The sequence below is a fragment of the Microcebus murinus genome, chromosome X, assembly GCF_040939455.1.
Source record: "Microcebus murinus isolate Inina chromosome X, M.murinus_Inina_mat1.0, whole genome shotgun sequence".
Classification (NCBI taxonomy): domain Eukaryota; kingdom Metazoa; phylum Chordata; class Mammalia; order Primates; family Cheirogaleidae; genus Microcebus; species Microcebus murinus.
This window is the reverse complement of record NC_134136.1, coordinates 114,503,445-114,527,708: the sequence shown is the minus strand read 5'-3', so window position 1 is coordinate 114,527,708 and position 24,264 is coordinate 114,503,445. Positions and strand designations below refer to the sequence as shown.

Genomic DNA, 24,264 nt, shown 5'->3' with positions numbered 1-24,264 from the left:
AAATGCTTACATTTGCTTTCACATGCAACTATCTCTAAGAGGGGTCATGTTCTCTAAGAGGGGGCTATTAGCAGTCATTTATATTCCTTAGTACAAATGAAACCTGGAGAGGTATATTGATGTAGGGGGTAAGTGAAGGAGCATTAGGCACTTGACAGGGACAGATGAACAGGAATGGAGAGCTCTGAAAAGGATGCATGAAAGAAATAATCCTGTATGTTCACCAAATCCAGCTTCATTTTCTTCTTTCTGGGATCACAGAAAGACTACATTTCCCAGCCCTCCTTGGCCTTGGACTGAGGTCATCTGATTGGGTTCTGGCTAATGGGATGTAAGTAGAAATAATATAAACCACTCCCCCCAGGCCTTGCCATTAAAAACCTCTTGTACAATCTCCCTGCTGTACTGTCACCTTCAGCCACAACCGTAGAGTCCATATATTGAGATGGTAAGATAGAAGTATCTGAGATCCCAGATTCACTACATGGCTGACAGCTGTCCTGGGGAGTGGCCCAACACACTGAACTTCACATGAGTGACATATAAGCCTCTGTTTGCTCAAGCCACTGAGATGTGGGAACCAATTTGTTTTTTCAGCATAGCCTATCCTACCTTAATACAGAAATTGGTACCAGAAATGGGTTTTACTAAAATCAAACCCTAAAGTATGGGTTCAGGCAGCAGGCAGTGAGGAAATTGACATCAGGGGTTGATAAAGTATTATAAAGTGAGAAAATATTCAGTCAAACTTTCACTCGCAAATATTAAGAGATGGGAATGAGAAAAACTTTGAGTGGCAAAATGACTAAAAGCAAAGATCAGACTACGGGTGTGGCCTTTTCCTAAATTCTCAGAAGCCTTAAGGTGGTTTCCATTAAATGCAGAAATACATGTTTTTCTGTGTATTTAGGATAGAGATATATAGAATGAGAAAGCAAAAAATATAGCAGCTATGAAAATTGTATCTTGAAAAGAACTGTGGATGTGGTCATTAGCCTATGGAAGTGACTAGAAGCAAATACATCAGTAATCCAGTACATTTTTAAGGGAATTGTATTGCCAAAGAAACCTTGAGACTGTACTTTAACTACTTCAGTACCAGCGTCGACTATAGTCGATAGCCACAGATGAATGCACACAGAGACTTTAGCCGACAGCCGTGATATGACTTTTCTAACCTTTCATTTATCAAAATAAAATTGTGAACATTTAAAAATAACATAATGAAAACATATATGTATATGTTACCTATTCTGATTTACATTACAAGTAAAGCTGCCTTGTTGGGGGCTGATTCTGGTGTTGTGCCTTATACTAATCATTCACTATAGTCTGTAATGTACGTGTGCTGCCTGGCACAGCAGTAGTCAGCATTTTCTTCAGACACGGTTGCTGCCTTGTGACTTGATAAGAGGCCTGAGTTGTTGCACATAAGCAAATGCTCCCAACTCACACACGGAGGGCTCATGTGGTGGGAGTCTGGAGGCCATGGAAACTAGAACAAGAAGAACTCTCCCAAGAACTGCCCCCCGATTGATGGTTGGTAGTCAATGACGGGTAAGACTCCCCATGGAGGGGGGCGACCTAAGACACGCACAACCGTGGAGGCCAGGAAGGATCCGCCACCTGGGGTTGAGACCAAGAAGCACTTCTAATGGCTGCATTGTTTTATGTTGCCTATCTCAGCCTTGGCTTTTGAGCTCTGTCCGGCATCTTAACTTTAGTAACCATTTTGAGGTCTGAGACCATGGGAAATTGTTCCCTTTTGAAACAACTCCAGAATTGACTGATATCGCTGGTATGCACAGATGCTCACGTACAAGGAACTAACCTTGGGTCTGGGGGGTATAAAAATAAAGTGACCGGTGCATTGGTCACTCAAATCATTGTCATGTCCATGTGTGTCTGTGTCGTTATTTTGTGTTCTGTGTCATCCCCCGTCCTATAATCGGGCCACGTCACTGCCTGTAAAGTAAAAGAAGCTTTCAGTGCTTTAAAGCTTTCCTCATCACACAAGAGCAAAACGGATTTGTCGTCAATGCACAGCACAAACCATCGTGTGGACTATGAGTGCCACCTGTGGGCAAGGTTTTGTGGCTGGTGAGCGCCATACCGAAGTGGTTAAAAAATCTTTCTTTAGTTAGTTATGGAGACAAAACCATCTTTGGGCTCCCACCATGAACAGAGAAAGTTCTGTGAACCCTTAAGAAAGAATTTCCTTACTTCGCATTTAGATGCAGCCAAAGAAGATGATAGAAAGAAAGAACCAACTAGGGGGCAAAGCCATGAGTCAGGGAGAAAAATGGACAAAGGATCTCTTTTGGGAGAAAACTTGGGGCCTAATAAAGAAATCTTCTCCACTTCTCCACTCATAGGGGTATGAGGCCTTCACAATAGGATCTGAGAATTACTATGGACTAGTGAGTCCCATCCTTCCCCTTTCAGGACACTAGTGTTTGCTGTGGTTATCCTGACACCCTTTCCACCATTAAGATGGAGGCCGGGAGTGCGGGATGCTGATAACTTATCTTGTATGGCTCATAGGTTGCCAGACTGAAAGAAGCAACATCTGGACTTGATGATGAGATTATTATGCATCATCCAGTGTTTCAGGGGACTATCAGAGTAACAAAGTACCCCAAAACTTACTGGCTTAAATAACAATGATTTACTATTTCCCACAATTCCCTGGGTGAGGAATCAGGCAGGGCTTACCTGGGTGGATCTTTCTTTCCACCTGGGATTGGCGGGAATTATTTACTTAGCTGCATTTAGCAGGTAACTAGGCCAAGAAAGTTTCACTCGTGTGTCTGGTTCCTTGATACTTTACCATGTGCCTCTCTCTCTCCACATGGCATCTCAGTCTTCGGTAGTCTAAACTGAGCTTCCTTACAGCATACCCCTGGCTTCCCAGAGCACAAAGGCAGAAGCTGTCAGCTCTTCTTAGGGATCACGCCCCAAATTGACATAGATTCACTTCCGCCACATGCTATTGGCCAAAGCAAGTCAGAAGGCCAGCCTGGATTCAAGGGGAGGGGAAAGACTCCACCTCTAGCTGGGTGAATGGCACGCATGCACAGGGATAGGAGAAATTGTTGAAGGCCATATATGAAGACTATCACGCCCAGAGATCCTGACCTTTGAGCTAGATGCAGTGGCTGGATAGGACTTCAGGTTAAATTTTTGGGGAAAGGGGTAAATATGTTATTTTGGGGGTAAGAAGAGTGAAGAGAATGAACCAATATTTGTTAACCAGAGGACTGATGGTAGTAGTTTATTAGTACCCATCCATTGTGGCAGATTTTATTTTCCTAATTCCTAAATGTCCCAACGATATTGCCCATCTTACATACTCTTCGTATAATATCACCTTGCCACTGCCCCATCACCATATAGAGTTTATGTCACCACTCCATGAACCTGGGTGCAACTTTGTGACTGCCTCAAGAGTATGGCAGAAGTGACACTATGTGATTCCCAAGGTTGAGTCATAAAAGGAAATACAGCTATAGGCTCTTTCTCAGGACACATGCTTTGGGAGTCCTGAGCCAACGTGTTAGAAAGTGTGGCTTCCCTGAAAGCTCCATGTTGGAGAGACCACATAGAGGTAAATGCCTGAAGGGCTCCAGTTGTTCCAGCCTCCAGCCATTTGGGTAATCCCAAGCCAGGAGGCAGACGTGTGAGTGAGCAAGCTTTGGATGATTTCAACCCCCAGACTTTGAGGTGCCCCAGTTGATGCCAAATGGAGTAGAAGTAAGTTGACCCTGCTGAGCCCTGCCCAATTGTAGATCCCTGAGCAAAATATATGTTGATACATTAAGCCACTAATTATTGGGATAGTTTGTACTGTAGCAATAGATAACTAATATAAAGTTGATCCTCATTATTTGTAGATTCTGTATTTGTAAATTCACCTACTCACTAAAATTTATCTGTAATCCCAAACTCAACACCCATGATGCTTTTGTGGTCATTTGTGGACACGTGCAGAGTAGCTACAAATTTTAGTCACCCAATGTGCTCATTCCCAGCTGAGGTCAAACAAGGTGATACTCTGCCTCCTTGTTTTCGTTCTTGTTGTATTTTTTTCTAATTTGGTCTTTTTTTTTTTTTTTTTTTTTTTTTTGAGACAGAGTCTCACTCTGTTGCCCTGAGTAGAGTGCCATGGTGTCAGCCTAGCTCACAGCAACCTCAAACTCCTGGGCTCAAGCTATCCTCCTGCCTCAGCCTCTTGAGTAGCTAGGACTACAGGTGCACACTACCACGCCTGGGTAATTATATACATATATATATTTTTTTATTTTTTATTTTTTTTTTGTCCAACTAATTTCTATTTTTTTTTTTTTTTAGTAGAGACAGAGTCTCACTCTTGCTCAGGGTGATCTCGAACTCCTGAGCTCAAACGATCCTCTTGCACCAGCCTCCCAGAGTGCTAGGATTACAGGCATGAGCCACCATACCCGGCCTCTAATTTGGTCTTGACCTCTGTCTCTGGAGAGTGACTATAAATTTTAGCCCTGCCCTGACGGGGGGTTCCAGGGGAGGTGGTCATGAATGTTTACAATGTGTGTTTCATGGGATACTTCTTTAGCCTGGTGGATGAAGCCACCTAAGTGGCTAAGTGTCCAACCCATGCCTAAGTGTCCAACCCATGGGCAGGGGTCCCTCTCACAGGAAACTTGTTTATACAGACGGATGCCCTTGTGGCTCTTGTCTCACCTGTGTCCAGTCTATTTCTACCAAGATGGCCACTCTCCAGCAGAGCCCTGACTGGGAACAAAGTCAGGTTTGGGTGTGTTGGTCAGGTGCCACCCAGAGGAGGCAACTCAACAAAAGCCATGACGTAACAGCAGCAGTGTATGACTTACAGGTCCCAGAGAGAAGAGGGCAGCACGCCTCGCAGGGCCAACAGGAAGAGGGGAGCCGCCCGGGACACACAAGCTCAACCAGTAAGTGGGGAGCGAAAGAGAGAGAATGAGGGACCTGTGGGGCAAAGCGTTTATTGGGGTCCAGGTCATTCCCAAGCAGCTTTCCCATGGGGAGCTCTGACTGGTAGGCTTACAGCAAGCAGGCAGGAGTTCCGTGGAGTCACACGTGGCTGAGAGGTGGTCACTGTGGCATATCTGAGCAGTCCGTGTGGGGCGTGGAGATCTGGGGGGCTGGTCAGGTAGGTTGTATCTTGCTGTCCCATAGGGAGGTGGTCACCAGGAGGAGGTTGTTTAAGCTAGATACCTGGGTTGACCACTTTGAGAGACAGGCAGGAGATGGAGAACTGAAAACCGTGTCAAGGGTGACTAAGCTCTGATTCTGGTATGAGAAAGTCCAACATATTCAAAATGGATGCCAAGGCAAATACAATTTTAAGAATTCACTACAGCTTTCATACTTTAAACGATTGCTCTTTTTTGCAGTCTACTTAATGCCACCTTTTTTGGATTTTTTGCCTTGTTGGTGGTGATTTTGCTATTTAAAATGGCCCCCAAGTGTAGAGCTGAAATGCTGTCTAGTGTTCTTAAGTGCAAGAGGGCTGTGATGTGCCTTATGGAGAAAATACATGCATTACATAAGTGTAACTCACTAGAGAATGAGTGATAGGGCCGTTGGTCATAAGTTCAATGTTAATGAATCAATAATATATATTAGGTAAGGTGTCTTTAAACAGAAACACACATAAAACATGATAATGTATTTATTAGTTGACAAAAATGTGATCAGACAATTCATAATTGCAAAGATGTGGAAATAACCCTAGTGCACACCAATACATGAATGGATTAATAAAATATGGTATATGTATACCATGGAGTTCTACTCAGCCACAAAACACAATGGTGATGTAGCATCTCTTGTATTTTCCTGGATAGAGCTGGAGCCCATTCTGCTAAGGGAAGTATCGCAAGAATGGAAAAACAAACACCAGTACTCACCAGCAAATTGGTATTAACTGAGCAACACTTAAGTGCACATATAGGAATAACATTCATCCAATGTTGGGCAGATGGGAGGGAGGAGGAGGGGATGGGTATATACACACCTAACAGGTGTGGTGTACACCCTCTAGGGGATGGACACAATTGAATCTCTGACTTGGGGAAAAGGCAATATATGTAACCTAAACATTTGTACCCCCATAATATGCTGAAATAAAAAAAATTTAAAAATGTGATCAGAGGCTCACAGGAACCTAACCCTGTATTTCTCCTAGGAACAATGGTTCCATATTCACTAATTTCATGTTCCCAGAGAGTTTATAGAACTATTACTATGAATAATTGGAATTGACTGTATCTATATTCATTTTTCCTCCTTTTTTTCTGAGTACATGAGAACACCAGACTTTCCAGGACCCTTGCAGATAGGTGGGACCATATAACTGATTCCATCCAATGAAATGTGAGTGGCAGGTCAAAGCGTGTAAGAACAGTATGCTGTCTCCAACCTCTCTCTGTCCAACCTGTGTCTGCCTCTTCATGGCAAACATGGCTTCTTCTTCATGGCTTCTGTTAAAATGGTGGCATCCTCAAACAAAGGGAGCCTGGATCCTTGAATTACTGGAAAGAGAAGAGCCCTGGCAACCTGCATCAGACTTTTTATGAGCAAGAAACCAGTTATGGTTGTGCTCATCCACTGAGATGTCAAGGGTTTATTTGTTGTTGCAGCCTAGCCTGGCCTTTCCTGTCTAAAAGAGGGTCTGAGAAGCCCACAATCCTACTGTATAGGCTCCTCTAGTCAGCTCAAGTGTGTGTATGTGTGTACATGTAGCGTTTAACTACCTACTTCTTCTAGCAAATGGTAATCTATTTGCCAATAAGTCCACAAATGCTAAAATACAAAAGTTAGCTCATCTCTCTACCCCCATCTCTCATCAAAAAAAAAGCTGTGGTGGGTGGCTTAGGTTTATTTATTCATTGGTTTAAAAAGAAGATAACCGAGAAAGAATTGATTTGCTCTAAAGGAAGTCCAGAGAGGAACCAGAAAGTTAAGCTCTCCATCTTTCACTCCGATCGGCCTCACATCTGAAGCACCAGACTAGTAAACAAGCTTCAAAAGTGTGTCTACTCATGCGAAGGCAGTATGCGTCTACACACGCATGGATTCACTTGTTTATATTGGATATTATGGCCTTTTGTGTATTTTCCTGTCAACAAAGAAGTTACCAAACACACAGCGGTAGCAAGAGAAGGAACTTTCTGGAGCACTAGAGATGAAAAGAGGCAATGATTTGATCAGGTTGGAGGAGAGGAAAGGGGTTTGTGAAAACCAAGAGACAATGTTAGTGAAAAGAGGCTCATGAAAGAGGTGCTGGTACCTCTCTGGGATCTCGGTTGGCTGTGTCTACAATCAGGGCCTGCGGTCAGGCCAGGTTAGCACACAGCTAAAGGGATTATCCCAGAGACAGTAAAAAGGCCAGACACCCCTTCATGGGGGAGATGGTCGATCTGGCCCACGTGTGTAAATGTGTTTGTTCATCTGCATTCTGAGTGATTCCTGCTCTCACAGAACTTCCTGTGTTTCCATGGAGGGAACATGGGCTCTAGAGTCAGACAGCCCTGTTTAAGTCCAACTTCATCTCTTACCCACTGTTTACTAAGCAAGTTGCTTAACCTCTCTGGGCCTCACACTGCCAAGTAGAAATGATAATCCCTGCTCACGGAGTTCTGGAAGAATTAAATAAGATCACAGAGTGGGTTGGTCTCCTTCCCATCCACCATGCATCCCTGGAGAGGGTCTCACACTGAAGTATTCTGTGCCATAGTGGCTGTGGGAGGCTGACAGATTCAAAATGGATGGCACTGTCCCTCACCCTCAGTGCCTGAAAAAACAAAACTCAAACCACAAAAAAACCCCAACGCTGTCCATGTCCTTATCCCTGGAATCTGTGATACCTTATATGGCAAAAAAGGACTTTGCAGATGTGATTAAGGATTTTGAGATTAGGGGGATTATCTTGGATTACTCAGGAGGACCCATATGTTATCAAAAGTATCCTTATAAGAGGAAGGCATGGGACTGCAAACTAGTGCAACCTCTGTGGAAAGCAATATGGAGATACCTCAAAGCGATACAAGTAGATCTACCATTGGATCCAGCAATCCCATTACTGAGCATCTACCCAAAAGAACAAAAGACACTCTATAAAAAAGACACCTGCACTCAAATGTTTATAGAAGCACAACTCACAATTGCAAAGATGTGGAAACAACCCAAGTGCCCAACAATACATGAGTGGATTAATAAAATGTGGTATATGTACACCATGGAGTACTATTCAGCTCTAAGAAACAATGGTGATATAGCACATCTTGTATTTTCCTGGATGAGCTGGAGCCCATTCTACTAAGTGAAGTATCCCAAGAATGGAAAAACAAGCACCACATGTACTCACCAGCAAATTGGTTTCACTGATCAACACCCAAGTGCTCATATAGGACTAACATTTATCAGGCGTCGGGTAGATGGGAGGGGGGAGGAGGGGATGGGTATATACATACAATGAGTGCGATGCACACCGTCTGGGGGATGGACACACTTGAAACTCTGACTCTGGGCGGGGGGAAGGGGAGGAAAGGCAACACATGTAACCTAAACATTTGTACCCCCATAATATGCTGAAATTTTAAAAAAATGTGCTAGAAGGTGACAAGTCATTAGGGGAAAACAGAGAAAAACTAGATTAGGGGAATAGAGAAAGGTGAGTAGCTTAAAATTATAAATGGGATGATCACAGTGGACCTCATTAAGAAGGTGCTAGCTTAATATGAGCAAAGAATAGAAGTGAGCGAAAGAAGAAGTTATATATCCATTTGCCAAAGCTGTTCCAGGTAGATGGAACCCCCAGAACACAAGAGTATACCTGGCTCTCTTTGAGATGAGCATGTTGGAAAAAAAAAAGAGGAAGGCCATGTGACCACAGAAGCAGAGAATGGAGTGATGCAGCCACAAGCCAAGGAATGCTGGCAGCCACCGGGAGCTGGAAGAGGCAAGGAATGGATTCTCCCCTAGAGCCTCCAGAGGGAGCCCAGCCCCATGGACACCCTGATTTTGGCTCAGGGATACTGACTTGGGACTTCCAGCTCCCAGAACTGCAAGCCACCAAGTTTGTGGTAATTAATCACAGCAGCCACTGGAAATTAATACAATGGCTGACTGAGCCTGCGACCTCAAAGAGTTAAGAAACAAAGGCCTGTGTTCCAAGCCCACCCTCTGAAAAGAAAGCCCCTTGGTCCCTTGGCTGGGGGATGCAGAAACCCTAGGCTCCTCTTGTCAACTCACACGCACACTAGCTCCTCTGCCTTGCCTCCTCACAGGAGGTGTCCACGCGGGGAAATGAGGGAAGATAGCATCATTTTTTTTCTCCAGCACAAACTCCCCTCACCTGGGAAGGCAAGGATGGCCTGTATCAATTGTCTGAGGCCCTGGAGTCAAGCACCTGAAAAACGATCGCCCAGATCTGGTCTCTGGCTGCATCAAGGGTTCCCAGGGGAAGACAGAGCCTGCACAAGTCAAGCATGTGGCACCACCCTGCAGACTGGAGCCTGCCCCAGCCTGGGTTAACAGCCCTAACCCGCTTCTCGGGGATGCTCAGAGAGTTAATGATTGTGAAGTGCACTAACTGCCACGGAAATGCTCAGCTGCATGAAATGACCCACTGACGGTTTCGGCCAGGAAACAGCAGGCATGTTGAAGACTAATGACATTGCTACATATTCAACGTGGGTGCTCGAATGCATTGGAGTAGCCTCACAGACCATAAGTTTTTAATTTGCAGCACAACCAGACCCTCCAATGTGGCACCTCCCTGCTTTCCTTGTATATGTGACCTGGTTCTCTTTTAGGGGATCTCTGTGGCTGCCAAGTGTCACCTCCACAATACTGTGCCCCAACCTTCCCAGTAGCCCAGAGTGTTCGAGGCTGCCCATTGGCAGAGGGCCACGTGGAAACCAGAGCAGAACAGTGTTGACTGCTAGGCAAGCAAATGAGACTTCAGTCTCAAAAGGGAGGGGTCACTGGTCCCTGCCAGACATACTCTAACTGACAAAGACATCAATCTCATCTAAGATTGTAAAGAAGAGATTTGTAAAAGAAGACATTATTAATTCCTCTCCATAACAGAGATCTCTAGCTCATTACCCAACTCATTTCCCTTTCCTTTCGGGCACACAGCTAGACTACATTTCCCAGTCTCCCTTGCAGCTAGGTGTGGCCACAAGACTGTGTTCTGGCCAATAGAAGGTAGGAAGATGTGGTGAGTGGTCTGTCCCATAAACCCACCCCCCACCCCCCACCCCCTTGCCATTCTCCACTCTTTCTTTCCCTCCACCCCACCCCCATCCCTGCCAATCAGCACTACATGTTTGGGACTTTATGTGGGTGAAAAACATGCTGAGATTTGCTACTTTATGTGTTACCGCAGCTAGTGTAATCTTAACCATTACACCATCTAATATTTTTGGAGAAAGACAAAAATATTCTCTGTTCCCTCAGCTACTATTTTAAGAAGACAGATCCCAGTTATAAATAGGAAGACTATATATTATCTGGGATAGTCCTGGTTTGCACCTGTTGTCTAGGCATAATTATTAATAGCACCTCCCTTTTATTCTCAAAAGTGTTCCTGTTTGTACAACATCTAATGTGGTTATAGATAATATATAGTGTGAATGCATGCCTAAATTGTTAAAAAATTGTTAATTGAATCCTATTTAAAGTGCAATTATGTAAGAAAGAACTTTTCTGTAATACAAGTAATCACTTCATAACTTACACTCTATGTTGGATTTCCTTTGTGTTAGACACACTGCATATATTACTCAAAACTATCCTGAAATCTAGATTTCTTACAGATTTTGTGTTTGGAGGATTGTTGTTCATCTAGTAATTTAGGTCTCTTCAACCAATCGAACAATCAAAAATTATATCTGCTAAGTGATTCCTCCAGACAACGGAATATTATTAGGTGATAAAAAGTAAAGAGTTATCAAGCCACAGAAAGACATAGAGAAAGCTTAAATGCATATTAGTAAGTGAAAGAAGCCAATTTAGCGCAGGGAAACTATTCTGTATGACAGTATAATATCTTTGGCAAAACCCATAGAATGTACAACACAAAGAGTAGACCCCAAGGTAAATCGTGGACTTTACTAAATAATAATGTACCAATATTAGTTTATCAATTGTAACAAACATACTATATTAATGCAAGATGTTAATAATAGGGGAAACTGAGGCCAAGAAAGAGAAACTCTCTGTACTTCCTGTGAAATTTTTCTATAAACTGAAAACTTCTCTAAAAAAAAAAACATAGGCCAGGCACGATGGCTCACACCTGTAATCCTAGCACTGTGGAAGGCCGAGGTGGGAGGATTGCTTGAGGTCAGGAGCTCAAGACCAGCCTGAGCAGGAATGAGACCCCCGAGACCTCTGTCTCTATGAAAACTAGAAAAATCAGCCGGGCATGGTGGCGCATGCCTGTAGTCCCAGCTACTCAGGAGGCTGAGGCAGGAGGATCGCTTGAGCCCAGGAGTTTGAGGTTGCTGTGAGCTATAGCTATGATGACACCACTGCACTCCAGCCTGGGCAACAGAGCGAGACCCTGTCTCAACAAAAACAAAACAAAACAAAAAATTAAGAACAAGGTGATATCCACTGAGCTCCCACAGAAGATGCAGAGGATATTGCTGCAGCCCTCAGAGGGCAGATGTTAGGAGGACAGGCTGTCTCCCAGTGTGGACAGATGGGAGTGTGAATGGGGAGGTACCAGGGCAGACAGCCAAGGGAAATGCCCCCCATGCGGTAGGGATTAGGGTGTGGAGTGTCACTGCTCAGGGGAGCTGGTGAGGTGGGTTTGGAGTAGAGGCCTAAGAACAAAGCCCCCTTAAGGCCAGTGTGTGGGAAGGGCGGAGGCACAGCCGGGAGGGAGGCTAGATCCCACCCCCAAGCCCCATGCTCCATCAGCCTCCTCAGGGAGCCGGGCCACACTTGAACAGTCCAAACAGGAGGCTGTGGGGCCCCAGCTGTCCACACAGTTAAGGGAGAACTGCTTAGCACACAGTTAAGGGAGAACAAATCCAAAGCAAATACTTGCAATATTTAGAGCTTTAGGATGTCCATGTTTTATTCATACACATTAGCATGGGGTCCGCAGGCCCCTGACGTCTGAAGGAAATTAGAAAATCACAGAATGTCAAGGCTAGAAGAGGCCTGGGGAGTGATCTAATCCAGGCCTTCTTTTTGCAGAAGAGGAAATTGAGGCCCACAGAGGGAAGTGACCTGGGGTTGCAGACAGAGAAGGAAAGCCGGGCAAGGCCTGGGGTTCTCCCGCTTGCCGGCTTCTGCCCCTTTTTCTTTCTTTCTTTCCTTCCTGCCTGCCTTCCTCCCTTTCCTTCTTTCTTTTCCTCCTTCCTTTCTTTCCTCCCCCTTCCCTCCTTCCTTCATTTACTCCCTCCCCGCTTTCTGTTTCCCTCCCTCCTTTCCTTCCTTTCCTTCTTTCCTTCCTCTCCTTTCTTCCTTCCTTTCCTTCCTTTCCTTCTTTCCTTCCTCTCCTTTCTTCCTTCCTTTTCTGCCTGCCTGCCTTCCCTTCTTTTAACATGTCGAGGCGCCTGCCTTGTGCTGCTTTCTGAGCAAGGCCAGGGAAGCATGGCTGGCTCTCCTCAAACCCTGTGGCGGTTGGGGATGATCTGAAGCCACAAGCTCTGACCAGGCCTTGGGAAATCAGGGGCCTGTGCCTGGGGTTGTTGCAGGGCCTCCAAGACTAGAGGGCAGGTGGATAAAAAAAAATCTCACCGTGGACTCAGAACTTCAGTCAAAACTGGAAACAGAGTCCATAGCAACAGTTGCGTCAGTTCCCCTCCATCCCCCCTCTGGCCGCCCCTCTGTCTGCAGCTATAGCAGGTGGCTCTCCTACACCCCAGAATCTCAAGCACCTGGCACAATTGGAGCTTGCCGGATGCTGAGTATTGTGGTGGACTCTGGGTAAGTGGTCTGACGAGGACTGGGGAGGCCATGTTGACCTTGGCTTACCTGTGATGCTAGGGGAGCCGTGCAAAGGGCCAGCACCTGTGGGACACCAGGTGGACAAGATGCACAGACAGCTGAGCAAACAGGTGGGCAGTGCAGGAGACAGGCTGGGCCTGGAGATACACATCTGGAGTCTTCCAGCAGAGACCAGCTTGCCCAAGATTGCAGAGGTCCAGAGAAGGTGCCTGGGAACCACCCGTGAAGCTATGGGGGAGGGTAGAAGGTACACTGAAGAAGCTCTGGGGGCTTGAGCAGGCTACTCCAGGTGGGCTCACTCAGGCCCCACTCTAACTCCCTTCTAGCAGCCCGCCTCTGCTACAGGGTCTGGAAAGCTAAAACCTTGCCTTCCCAGACTTCCTTGCAGCCAGCGGTAGCCATGTGACACAGCTTTGTCCAATGCGACATTAGTAATGGCGCCTCTCCTGCCCTACCCTCCTGCTCTCAGTCTTGACTATAAGTGTGACATGGCTGTACCTACAGAAGCCATCTTGGGATTATGAGGGAAAAGCCAAGAAAATTGCTCTGACATCTTTGAGCTGCTGAAATGACTTCCACACTAGCAACCAATTCCCCTCAGAATTATTACACAGAGAAAAAACAAAACGAAAAACTTCTAACATGTTTAAGCCATGATTACTTGGGTTCCCCATTACTCAAACAGAAAGAAGTCAATAGTATTGAGTGCTATAAAGAGGTGTCAGTGAGGACCTTTTATGTAACAGAAAAGACAACTCAAGTTAGCATAAGCCTTGAAGAGATTGGTTGGCTCACATAACTAGAAAGTGCATAATCAGAATAGGCATCAGGGCAAGTTTGATCTAGCAGTTTAATACTATCACCAAGGACCTGGTTTCTTTTCATCTGCCCCTGCTCATCCTTGAACCAATTACTTGTGGTAAAAGAGACAGTATCATGCCGACTGGCCAATCCAGTCCACATAGGAGGGAGGGTCAATACCTCCCAAATCGCACAGTGGCTATACAATGGGGGAAAAGGAGTCGGCAAAAGACAGTGTAGATGCTGTGATGAAAGGTGAATGGAAGCCGGGCAAGCAAGTAATGAGTGTCAGCCACAACGATCTGCTCTGGGAGGGTGAGGAGTGCATAGAGACTATTGGACGTGGTCATCAGAAGGTCATTGGCAACCTTCTGTTGGGAAGAAGGCAATGCCAGCTGCAGTGGGCAGGAGGAGGTGTACTCTTTCAAGAAATTTCACACTGTGGAAAAAAAAATGACACTAACTGGGATGAGGAGGCAGAGTTTAAAGGAAAGTTTCTTCGAACAGGGAGACCTGTATATAGTTGTAGGTTGGGAGGAAGATCTGCTAGGAAAGAAGAGTTTGGGAAAGGACAGTGCAACGAAGATTCGTTTAGTGCCTATTGAGAAATTCTGATGGAGGAAATGGTACAGAAAAAGTAGGGGTGCTGGTAGGGCACTGGAAGATGGTATATACACACAGCCTGGAGCCCATTGAAATACTCCACAGCTACCTTCCTTTTCTACTGCTGTGGAATGTATTACCATGACTTAGCAGCTTAAAACAACCACATTCATCTCAGTTTCTGTAAGTCAAAGTCCAGGCCCAACAGAACTGGGCTTTCTGCTCAGGGGTTCATAAGGCAGCGATCCAAGTGTCTTCCCACTGTCGTCCTTTCTGGAGTTTGGAGTCTTCTCCCAGGCTCACTGGTTGTTGGCAGAATTCATTTTTTTGTGGTTAAAGAACTGAGGTCTCCATTTTCTTGCTAGCTGTTGGCCAGGGACCTCTCTCAGCTCCTTGAGGCCACCCTCAGGTCCTTGCCTTGTGGCCCCCTCCATAGGCAGTTCCCAACATGACTCTGCTTTTTTCCTGAAGGCCAGCAGGAGAGCCTCACTGATGCGTTACCCTCCTTGACTTTATCTAAGAGCTCACCTGATTGGGTCAGGCCCACTTGGGATAATCTCCCTTTTGATTCACTCAAAGTCAACTGATTAGGGACCTTACTTACACTTGCAAAATCCCTCTTCCATGTAACATAATCATGGGAGTGATATCCCATAGTATTCCCAAATCCCACTCACACTGGGGAAAAGGGATTATTCAGGGTGTGCATCAGGGGATGGCAATCCTCGGGGACCTCTCAGAGCTCTGCCTACCACAATGGCTAAATTCTTGAGGTTTTCAGGAGAACTTATAAACAACTGCAATTGTTCTTTGCTTCTCTACTTGGCCTGCTTGAGGACAGACAACCCAGACTGACCTCCTTGCCAGCTGCCACTGAATCATTTTACCCAAAAACATGTGCAAAAAAAGACTCACTCTTCCAAGATTGTGCACAGTATTTTTTTCTCTCCCTCTTTTATAGACCCTATTTTTGCCTGGATTCCTTAACTGCAGTCTATTGACTCTTCTCCCTCTTATAAGTAAATAGGTGTGCACATAGTGAACTCAATGCTTCTAAAATATTCTGGGATGGTTTATTTCTGGAGATTCCACTGAGATATTGTCCACCTTATTCCTACAATCAGAGCCAACATAAACATGTTGCCTGAAAGAGTACCTTGTGAGTACCTGGAACCATTGAGGTCCCGGCAGCTCCCCTTCTCTTGGCTCCCATGGCCAGAAACCATGCCAAGGTCTTTTTATATATCATTTCCACTGAACTCTTACAACTCATATGCAAGGTAGATATTTGTATGAACGCTTCCCAAGAAGGGAAGGCTGAGATTCAGAGAAGCAAAGTTACTATCCCAACTCACTTTGCTAGCAAAAGGCTGAGCCTGTGCTTTTTCCTACAAGCCTCCTCTCTCCCTCATTGGAGGCCACACTTCTATGGCCTTCAGTCCAACGAGGACTCGCCTTTGGACTTACCCCTGTTATGGGTCTCCCTGAAAGATAGCATGAGCTGAGGTCACCAAAAACCCTGAGCTTTAACTAAAACTCTCTTCCCCCTTCTATAAAATTACATACTCTAGGGTGTCCACATACCCCTGTGCTGAACAGAGGTTACTAAACAGCCTGCCCTAAGCCACCGGGCAGCTGGGGACCAGGTGAGATTAGCTCTTCCTAAAGGCCCATATGGGAAAAATTGTCTGTGCAGTGAAACCCCTGCAATGAGTAAGGTGGAGCGGCAGGAGTATCTGCCAGTGTAGGTGTGAGCAATGCCTGCTTCCTTCCCAGGGGTCTCGGAGACAGCAACTGCCCCTCCCACAATGCAGGCCTTGCTGGCCTGCTTGCCGAGCCCAGCGAGCAGAAAGTTTGAGGAAGAAAAATGCCCTTCAGATGAAAGATCCATCTGTAAAACACTGTTTAAGAGTCTGTGCACAGGTAGCACACCCTCCTCCACCATGAATACATACACCCATTATCTCTGTCTCCGTACACGCACACACACTGTTTTAGTTATCTATTGCTGCTCACCACGCACTTACTCTGTGACTCATGCAGTGAAGCAACATGTCTCCTGTGCGGTGTCCCCTGCACTCGCTGCACCTGGGTGTCATCATCTGTGAGGTGAGGGGATGGGGTTAGATGATGGGCGAGGTCTCCTGAGTCTTCATGCACACACACACACACACACACACACACACACACACAGAGTTCTGCTCCCCACTTGGGTTAGAGTGACTGTCTAGTCCCTTGACTAAACCACCCCTGCCCTACGCCTGATCCCAACCCAGTCCTGCATCTGACCCTCACGACACCCACTGTGCACCACTGATGTGCCTGCTGTCAGGGTGGGTCCTGGGAGTGTGACTGCGGCTAGGGGGGCACCTGGGAGGGGTGAGTGGCAGACTCAGCTCACTGGTAATTTACAAGTGGTTTTAGCATAAAGTACCCAGATCACCCTTCAAGGCATGTGTCCTTTCTCCAGGCAAAGGCCCTGGGAGCCCACCCCTGTTAGTAACGAGAGGGCTGGAATTCATTTGCAAGTATGCTATCAAATGAATCATGCTCCCCCGACTAAAAGTCATGTGTTGAGACTCTAACCCCCAATGTCACTGTATTTGGAGATAGGGCCTCTGAAGATGTAATTAAGGTTAAATGAAGTCATTAAGGTGGACCTTGATTCAAAGGGATTAGTGTCCTTATAAGAAGAGACACCAGAGAGCTTGCTGTCTCTCTCTCTCCCTGCCATGTGAGGACACAAGAAGGTATCCACCCACATGCCAGGAAGAGGGCCCTCACCAGAAGCCGACCATGCTGTCACCTTGATCTTGAACTTCCAGCTTCCGGAACTGTGAGAAATAAATTTCTGTTGTTAAAAGCCACCCAGCCTGTGCTATTTTGTTGTGGCTGCCCTAGCAGACTAAGACAGAGGGTGTCTGGGCCCCCCTGGATGTCCAAAAAGAATGCCCTCCCATGCCTTCAAAGGCAACAGGGACAGGACTGGGCCCCCAGGGTGCAGGGAAGAGCAGAGCCTCCTGCTGAGATTTGGGCCCAGCAGGTTGGACAGAACAGGAGGCTCCAACCATATCCAGGCTCTGGAGTCTGAGGGCAAGCTGGCAGGTGACAAAGGGAGGGATGGCCCAAAGAAAATGACCAGCTTCTCAGTTTGAAGAGGGCAGCTCCAGTTCCAAGGTAAATCGTTCCAAAACCTGTCACTCCAGGCAAGGTTTTAAGTCCTGTCTTTGTACACTGGGTACAAGACTTCTCTCCTGGCCTGAGGCATGAATCCTGGAGACATCTTAGACTCTGGCAGGAAGCAAGCAATATTAGTCAGGGTTCTTCAGGGAGACAGAGCCGATAGGATGTGTCTATGTTAGGAAAAGTTTATTCTAAGGAATTGGCTCATGTGATTATGGGGGCTGGCAAGTCCAAAATCTGCAGGGTGGGCTGGCAGCCTGGAGACCTAGGATGAGCCAGTGCTGCAGTTTCCATCTAAAGGCCATCTACTGTAGAACCAGGAAGAGCTGATGTTGCAGATAAAGTCCAAAGACAGTCTTCTGGAGAATTCTCTCTTGCTTGGGAGAGGCCAGTCTTTTTGATCAATTCAGGCCCTCCACTGATTGGAGGAAGCCATCTGCTGTACTCAAAGTCCACCAATTTAAATGTTATTCTCATCCCAGCACATCCTCACAGAAACATCCAGAATAATGTTTGACCAACTATGTGGGCAGCCCATGGCCCAGCCAAGTTGACACATACAATTAAGCATCACACAGTCTTGCTGCAGCAGCTCCTGGGTACACAGGTCTCCCTCTTCTCCCTCGAGGGCCCAGCTTTCCAGGCCCCAAGTACTTGGTGGGGCCTCCCTTTCCCATATGCTTCTCCAGCGTCCCTCTGGGGTCCCTGCACCAGCTTCTTTGAAAACCTCCACCCAGGCACTGAGAGGATATCTTTAGGCACCTTAAGTTTTGGGAAACAAACTCTTAGCCATGGTCCTTAGGGGCCATGAAGTAGTGAAGGGAAGGAATGGGAAGATGGAAAACTCTTGGAAGGAAACACAAACACACACATACATACACAAATACACACACATATGTATACACATAGACACCTACACCGATGTACATACATCCACATCCACACACACATACTTCAAAATTCCCCAGATAGGCCAGGTGCGGTGGCTCACGCCTGTAATCCTAGCACTCTGGGAGGCCGAGGCGGGTGGATTGCTCAAGGCCAGGAGTTCGAAACCAGCCTGAGCAAGAGCGAGACCCCGTCTCTACTATAAATAGAAAGAAATTAATTGGCCAACTAAAAAATATATATAGAAAAAATTAGCTGGGCATGGTGGCACATGTCTGTGGTCCCAGCTACTTGGGAGGCTGAGGCAGAAGGATCGCTTGAGCTCAAGAGTTCAAGACCAGCCTGAGCAAGATCGAGACCCCGTCTGTACTAAAAATAGAAGGAAATTAATTGACCAACTATAAAAATATATAGAAAAAATTAGCCAGGCATGGTGGCGCATGCCTGTAGTCCCAGCTATTCGGGAGGCTGAGACAGGAGGATCGCTTGAGCCCAGGAGTTTGAGGTTGCTGTGAGCGAGGCTGACGCCACGGCATTCACTCTAGCCTGGGCAACAAAGTGAGACTCTGTCTCAAAAAAAAAAAAAAAAAATTCCCCAGATATTACTCAGCTACACTGGCAAATACTACCCACCCAAATGCTATTGCCACCCATTGGCAAATGCTATTGTGGAGACTGTTGAGAGCACTTTCTAGGGAGTCTCTGCAGTGCTAAGATTATTTATCAGGGCTCAGGTGGACCTACTTTGCACATGTCTGGCTGTCTGACCCTGAGCAAGTCATTCTCTAAGCTCCCATTTCTTCACGTGTTAAACAGGAACTGAAGATTATTGTACAGGAAAAGTCGGCTCATGTATCAGATATTTATCGGACATCCGCTTTGTGCCAGGCACGGTGCTGGGAGCCAGCACTGAAGGTCAGTGTGGCTTGTTGTCATCAGGTGACGGTCAGGAGAGAAGACGGGGCATTAGCGCACCTGGGGGCTGAGCTGGGAAGTTGTACAGGGGCTGCAGGGACGTAGTGGGGTTTCTAGTTGGTCAGGGGAGGCGTCCAAGACAACACAGGCAAGAGGATGTTGGCAAAGCCTTGGCAAGGCCAGGCCCTGAGGTGGGGGAGTGAGTGTGGAGGTGGGGGCTGCGGGGATGGTGGGGCGGGGAAAGGTAAGCTGGAAATGTGGGTGTGGCTGGATTGGACAAGGCCTTAAATGGCATGGAAAGCCTTTCCACCATTTCTGTTGACAAAGGACTTTTAATGTGACAGGAACACAGCCAGGCTGTAGAGGGTCCACTTTGCGGGTAGTCGGAATAGGGAGGGAAATTCTCCAGGGGAGAGGCAAGATGCCCCCACGGGAGCCAACCCTGAGGTGGGAGGGAGGGCTGTCCACCAGCCCCTGTCCTGAGCAGCAGGGGCCACCTCTCTCCTTCCTGCCACCCCCTCCGGGCATGCCTGAGTCACAGTGGTTGGGATAGGCCTGGGCTGCAATCTCCATCTATCGTCCTGGGTGTCCCTGTTCACGGGCCATCTCCTCTCACTGTGATTCAAGTGCCGAGGCCCATTGATTCATCAAGACAGGAGTGCCGTGTTAAAATAAGACAATGTCTTATGTTTATTTTTCCTCAAGAAGACACCCTAGGGCTTCTTTTCAGGGGATGTGTTATTTTTTTTAAGTACAGCACAACAATCTACATTTATTCAAATATAGTTAAGTCATCTTCTTCTGGAACATCATCATAACTCTCCAAACCCCGAATTCCATCTTGAATTCCTTGCGGCTCTTATTTCCTTTAGAACCATTGGCCCCAATCTCTCATGTTGAGCAATAGAGCTCTCATGGGGCAGATGAGAAGGGCTGCTCGTCTTCTTTCCCACTCTACCAGGAAATGCATGGGTTGTGCAGATGCGCTGCGTAGCCACGCCCATCACCAGGTCTTATTTTCGGGGTAGGGCTTCTGTTGCGCAAATGCTTAGAAATCCTGCTAGGGCTTATTTTATGGGTAGGTCTTATTTTCGGGGAAACACAGTATAAGCAGTTCTGAGTTATGCAGCATGGCAGGCTACCTTGGTGGGTTCCCTGCCTGGGACATCCCCTGGCAGATGACAATCCAAAAGGACACAGTATTATCTTCCTTTTAAGAAGACTCCTTTGGTCCCTTTAGCAATAGAGCAGGGAAGTTCCCCCAGTAGGAGCCCCTCACCTCCAAACCCTGTGGGCTCACCCAGTGTCTCTCCTTCCATCCCAGCCGCAGCTCGGGATGCAAAGAAGATGTTTAGAGCCGGAAGGAACCGGTTCCTTAGACAGGAACCTTGGACACCAAAGCAGAGGCCCCATTTTTTCAGATGAGAAGATTAAGGTCCAGAGAGGAAGTAACTTGCCCAAGATCACATAGCTAGAGGCAGAGGCAGACTTCACCCCAGGCCCATCCTTCCTGCTTCCCGCTCGCTGCTCTGCCAGCTGGGGACCTCCTGGCCCTGTGGGCAGAGGGACCTTGGATGGCCCAGCTGAGAGCAGCCCAGGAGATCTGGCGACGGAGGTCCAGGGCTCCAGGGCTCCAGGGCTCCAGGCATTCTGGAGGCACAGGCAGCTCCCTGAAGGTCCGCCTCCCCCAGGGGCGCTGCCCAGGATGAGAAATTGCCTCATCCCCACCCTTCAAGCACTGCCTTCTGGGGCGAGGGACTGGGAGAGGCCCCACAGCCACCAAAATGAGTGAAAGGGGATGCAGGGTGAGTGCCCAAATGGGGGGGGGGGGTGGAAAACCAAGGCACCACAGGGAGGAGGCAAAAAGGGGGTTCCAGGCCCAGGTGGGAGTCAGGTCCCACGAGTTACCAGCTGTGCTTGGACTGCACTTGGGATTCTTCATCTGTAAGGTGGGGTTAATAACAGCACTTACCTCGTAGGGTCTTTCTGAGGATCCAGTGAGATGCCGGTGGAACGAGTTTAGCAGAGGAAAATAGATCGATTCATTGTGGTGCCATCCCACCATGCAATCCAAACAGCAGGGGACACACAGGTGGTAGAGACCCACATGCTGGCAGAGAGCATTCCCACCAACACACACACACTGCTGAGCTAAGACAGCAGCAGAAGAAATACAGCAAGGGAACGGGGAGCACAAGATGTGTGCGCACGCGCATCGCCACGTTGTACATAGCGATGCACAGCTATGGCATGAAAATAGCAAGACGCGTATAGAAATGAGGAACAGCAGATTCCATATGATGGTTACCACTGGAGTGGGAGGGGCACGTGATCAGGAAGGAAGGTCAACAGGGAGCTTCGTCTACACTGGTAGTGCTTTATTTCATCCGGTGGCTAGAGCATGTCAGTCCATGGCACGCCAGCAGCAGTGTCTGAGAGTCAGTCTGGACCTTCCTGCTCCTGTCCTTCTTCCCTGGCCACCTCCTGCTCATCTTTCAGGCCTCAGCTGAGACAATACTTCCCCTGAGAGCCCTTTCCTGGCCCTCCAAAGCCTGGGATGGGGCCACTCACCGGCAAACCATACCAGACTCCTGGCTGTGACCACGCCTGTCGCATTGGCTCTCGTTGCTGGTTTGGTGCCTTTCTCTTCTGGCTCTTGATGGCAGGGCCTGTGTCCTCCTTGCCCAATGGAGGGACTAGCCCATAGTTGGCCCTCCATCACAGAATAAGTATTTATTGAAAACTTACCATGTGCCAGGCACTGGGCATATAACAGTGAACAAAACAGACAAAACTCCCTGTCGTGCTAAGAGCTGCATGAATATCTGTTGAATGAAGTGCACGTTGAATGAAAGAATGAATTCAGAGCGATCGAAAACCCCACAGAAAAAATCTCTTGTCTCTTGACTCCCTCTCCCCCTCCACACTAGGGGAGCTTGGGAGCCAGGGGAAATGAAATACAACCATAAAAGAAAGCATCTTCTCCTAAGAAAATATCAGCAAGGTGGCCAGGGTGGAAGTCGGGGGTCCACGAAGTTGTTGCGCACGCCACCCAAGGGATCCTAGCCCAGGCGGCTCCACTAGATTTCTTTTCCTGGGGGGAGATAATCCCTGTTCTTTCCAAGGTAGGTCCATGCCACAGCTTAGCTTTTCCACGAATGTCAGCCCACCCTTTCCATCCCTCGGTGCAGACAGTAATAAACAAAATGGAGGTGCAAAGTTCAGACCCAGCTACCCCGAGCTAAATTCAGTGCGGAGAGAGAAGGGTGGACAGAGGAAGCAGTGGTTTCCCCCCAGCCCCCTCAGCTCCCACACATCTCCTTTCTGATCTAACCCCTACAGCAGCAACAGCGTCACCTGGGAGCTGGTTAGAAATGCACACTCCCAGGCCCCAGCCCAGACTTACATTATCAGCCGCTCTAGGGTGGGCTCGGCGCTCTACGGTTTAACAAGCCCTCTGGGGGCTTCTGGTGCTGGAGGCTGGAGAGTCACCTGAGGAGCTTGAAAAACTACTGCTGTCTGCATGTCTGCCCCAGGGATTCAGAAGTAATTGGTGTGGGAAGAGGCCTGGGCTTAGGGAGATTTCGAAGCTCTCCAGGTGATTCTACGATGCACCCAGACAGCAGTCCTGAGACCCACTCCCCTACTTCTGTCATCAGGGCAGAGAAAAAGAATTTCTCATTGACAAAGGCTTTGTTTCAGTGCTGACACAGCACAGTGGTGCTCAAACTTGAGCGTGCATCAGAGTCCCTTAGAGGCCTCGTTAGAGCGCTGGCTTTCTGATTCAGCAGGTCTGGGGCAGGGCCTGGGCACTTGCATTGCTAACGAGTTCCCAGGTGAGGCGGACGGGCTGCAGACCACATGAGAACCACTGACAAAGCTGCTCTGCTTGGCCAAATGCTGGTCAGGCTCCTGAACCTTCTCCGAGGCCCATCTGTGCAGGTCTTTGTAAAATGCAGTAATAGCCCCCCACCCTGGATGTCTGATCAGGTTCCTCATCTTCCAACATCCCTTGGTGACATCTTGGTCACCCCGGCCTGACTGCAGCAAGAGTGCTGTTAGGTTCATTCAGCCGTTCTGGCTAACCTCCCTAGCCCTGATGTCTCCTCTTAGTCATTTCCTAGCCAACAACCCTGCACCAAACCCTGCTTCTTGGCTATAAATTCTCACTTGTCCACACTGTATTCCAAGTGGAGCCCAATCTCCCCTCCCCCCTCCTCCCCCCCCCCCCCCGACTGCAAAATCCCATCACCGTGGTCCCTACACCTATCACTATGGTCCTGAATGAAGTCTGGCTTAGCGTGCTTTAGCAAGTGTCACTGAATATTTTTAATACGGTATTTTATATTTTTTAATTAACAGATAACATTTTATCATGTACAACATGACGTTTTGAAGTATACATACAGTGTGGAATGGTAAAATCTAGTCAATTAACACATGCATGGCCTCATGGTTATTTTGTGGTGATAGCAGCAAACATTCACTCAGAAATGAAGGCGAGATAGAGAGATAAAACCAAACATCCACTCTCATTACATTTTTCAAAAATACAATACATCCGGTCCCCATGTTGGTTCCACTTACAGTTTTTTGACTTTTGGGTGATGCAAAAGCGACGCAAATTAAGGATGCTCCTTGCTTTATGCTGGGGTTATGTCCCAATGAACACATCATAAATTGAAATTATCATAAGTTAAAAATGCACCGCCAGGTGTGATGGCTCACACCTGTAATCCTAGCACTCTGGGAGGCTGAGGTGGGAGGATCGCTCCAGGTCAGGAGTTCGAGACCAGCCTGAGCAAGAGCGAGACTCTGTCTCTACTAAAAATAGAAAGAAATTAGCTGGACAACTAAAAATGAGCTGGGCATGGTGGTGCA

At 47.4% G+C, this 24,264-nt stretch overlaps 1 pseudogene; it reads left to right on the top strand.

Annotated features, from left to right (window-relative positions):
* The window catches only part of LOC105880616 (ADP-ribosylation factor-like protein 6-interacting protein 6), a 49,230-nt pseudogene that overhangs the window by 898 nt on the left and 24,068 nt on the right, over positions 1 to 24,264 (top strand).